The sequence below is a fragment of the Empidonax traillii genome, unplaced genomic scaffold (genome assembly GCF_003031625.1).
Source record: "Empidonax traillii isolate 1590-97213 ecotype Southwest subspecies unplaced genomic scaffold, ASM303162v1 scaffold106:size2091409, whole genome shotgun sequence".
In the NCBI taxonomy this organism is placed as follows: domain Eukaryota; kingdom Metazoa; phylum Chordata; class Aves; order Passeriformes; family Tyrannidae; genus Empidonax; species Empidonax traillii.
In genome coordinates this window covers 635,183-638,129 of record NW_020955299.1, presented here as the reverse complement: position 1 = coordinate 638,129, position 2,947 = coordinate 635,183, and the positions used below count along the sequence as shown (strand labels likewise).

The following is a 2,947-nucleotide window of genomic DNA, read 5'->3' as shown; positions in this document are numbered from 1 at the left end:
GGAATTCCTGACAGCAAGTCAAAGCTTTTTTTTTTTATTTATTTTTTTTTTTTTATTTTTCCTTTATTTTTTTTTTTTTCAGATTTCCAGCTTCTGTTGTTTATTGTCACGACCTCAGTGTTTCTTCAGCTAGGTGTTCTATTTAATTATGGTGTTTATAGTAAATATCAGCTCCCTTGGCTGTGTGCTCGGGCCTGTAGCATGCGGGAGTGCTTTGCTTGTAACTGCATCCCTTGTCTCAGTTCATTATCTGTTAATGGTACTCGACATGACAGGCTTGTTTTGATAAATGGAGGCTGCCAGGAAAGCTGGGCTGGATTTTGCAGGCGGTGGAATTGAGCTTTCTTTCCTTGTGTAACACCAGATAACTGTTGCACACTGGACCGAGCACAACCACGTGTTGTGTGAGGTCTGGGGGCGCTCGTTCCACTCAGGGGCTCATTTTCTCCGGTAGATTTGCCTGACCCACGTGGAGGTAGATTTTGCATAGTCTTGTTGGGCTTTGTGCACGTGTAACTCACATTTTCCCCCCCTTTTTCAGACATTCAGCTTCCAGAAGTGATATCAAAAGAAACTCTGTTGAAGTTTATAATGCTGTGACTAGCCAAGGTGTATTTCAGGACCAAGAAAAGGTCTTTTTTATAATCCATTTCCAAAAGGCAAGCTAGGAAGTCCCTGTTGCAAAATGGAGCTTGAGGCTGTACTCTGTGCATGTTTTTTTCTCTCAGTCTCTGAAATGGGGGCAGATCTCCATATCTCATAGGAAAGCCAATTAGTGAGAGTTGAGTTGTCTCTGATGTTGGTGATTGAGTGCTGTGGCTGTTCTGTTCATTCAAGGATCTCCAATGTGCTGTGTACAAGCAGATGGGACTTGAGATGATTTCACTGCCATCTCCCACGCCGCTGAATTCGGAAGTTGGTTTGTCTTGGATTTGCAAGACAGCGTCTGAGATTCAGGAATAGTCTCCAGCTCTGTTGCTGTGCTCAGCCTGCTGGATGCTGTACCCTGCACTGCTTGAACAACTTTCATCCTGCTGGGATACAAATAATTCTATGCATTTTTAAATTATTGTTATTATTATTTGAGTGCTTTTTTCCAATATATACCGACTTTAAGGATTTGTGGTCCAAGCTGGCTGGGTCATCTGCCCTCAAGGGATAAGGTGGTTTTGAACAAGTCCCATCAAGCAGGGTATTTTTCAAATGACGGAACCTGGCCTGGATTAACTTACTGCTGGAAAGCTCTTTGGGAAGTCATCAGGAGTAAACACTGATTTAAATACACACTGGAGCAGCAAGTTCCCTTCTACGATTTGCCAGGTGTTGGGCCACATTTGATTAGAAAATTGAAGAGTGAGGATAAATGCAGTGTGGTTTCTTTGTGCTGACTTGAGGATTGGATTTCAGCTCTGGCAGGTTTGGAGCTCTCACACGGCTACTTGGTTACAAAGCTCGTTTTGAACCAGGTCTGGCCAAGACAGGCTCCAGCTCAGGAGCTGTTGTACAATGAATATTGCAGGAGCAGAGCTCGTGCCGTACACCATCTCCAATTTGTATTGATCAGAGCAGTCCTGTGATGTGGCACAAGGGCATTAGAATTAATCAGCTCCTTCAGCTGGGCGTGCGGTTTTAGGGAGTTCTATTTCTAGAAAGTGCGGAATAAATGTCAAAGTTGGGTTTCTTTGTCTCCTGAAGGACTCCTGGGTTATGGTACGAAACATGGGAGAAATCTGTGTGGATAAGCAGAGGGGAAAATACACAACTACAAATAATTACCAGCATCTGGAAAGATTAAGTTGGCAGGCAGTACTTGAGGGTGTCGCTCTAATTAACTGGGTCTGTGAACCCTAATGATTATTATTATTTTTTTTTCTAAATTTTTATTTATAATTATTTTTTTTAACTTGGCCTTTGTAAAGCCAGCTCTGGGAAGGTGTACTCCCCTATTTATTTTATAGGTAAAATATTACTGCACGGCTAGGAAATGGATTTGCTCGGCAGGGATAAAGTGTACGTTGCCCTGAGGTAATGGATTACATAGATGACTTGTTCTGCATGTTATTCTGCAAGGGAAATAGCAAAGCTTTGCTCTAAAATTAAGTCGGTACTAGCAGCTGAAAGGTCATGGTTGTGGTGCTGGAGAACAGAGCGAGACATTGTGAGGCCGAGATGAGTTACAGGTCTGCGTGGAGACACGCAGTAAGATAAATATTCATTATTGAAACCCCCCCCCCCCCCAATTAAACACAATTAAAAGGAACGCGTTCTGCTGAGCTGATGAATTTCTGTCTCTAAGCGGGGAGGGGGGGGAAGGAAGAAGACATGGTAGGAAAGGATTTTAAACAAAATGGCTTACTAATTGAACGCGCTGCAACACAACCCCCCGCGCCAAGTGTCTCCTAGCGTGGCACTGGCCAGGCATCCCCCACCCACCCACCTACCTACCCACCTGGGAAGGTGTCGAGATCCCCCTCACCCCCCCCTGTTTTTTATCTGCCTTTCCCCACCCCCCCGTGTTGTGGTCGGGGGAGGCCGGGGCATTGATATTCCCGCAGCAGCCGCGGGCTGGGAGCGCCGAGCGCCCCGGGGGATGCTTCGCCTCTCTCCTCCTCCTCCTCGTCCTCGGCGGCTGCAGATGCCTGTTCTCGCTGACCACGCTATTAAAGCGCTGCCATCAATCACGGGGCTCCCGGTTCCGGCGGGGCCGGGCGGGGAGGAGGAGGAGGAGGAGGAGGAGGCGGGGAAGGAGCCGCGCGTGTGTCCGTGTGTGTTCGAGCTGCCCCCGCCGCGTGGGACCGGGGCCGGTGCGTGGGGACCGGGGGGTGAGCGGGGAGGGGACACCGGGGGGAAGGGAGGGGGATGAAGCTGTGGCGGGAGCGGGGAGGGGGGCGGCGGGCCCGGCAGACCCCGCTCGGAGCAGCTGCTCGGCGGCGGCGGAGGGGCCTCC

At 48.7% G+C, this 2,947-nt stretch overlaps 1 protein-coding gene across 4 annotated transcripts in view; it reads left to right on the top strand.

Moving 5' to 3' along the window:
- Positions 1–2,947, top strand: part of RERE (arginine-glutamic acid dipeptide repeats) — a 155,886-nt gene that overhangs the window by 2,719 nt on the left and 150,220 nt on the right. Inside the window, exon 1 of one of the 4 annotated variants that reach the window (XM_027882463.1) lies at positions 2,713–2,804. The exons of the other annotated variants lie outside the window; for them this stretch is intronic. The gene's annotated coding sequence lies outside the window, so the exon portion shown is untranslated. Of the gene's footprint in view, positions 1–2,712; positions 2,805–2,947 lie in introns of those variants that run through there. 4 annotated transcript variants of the gene reach the window in all.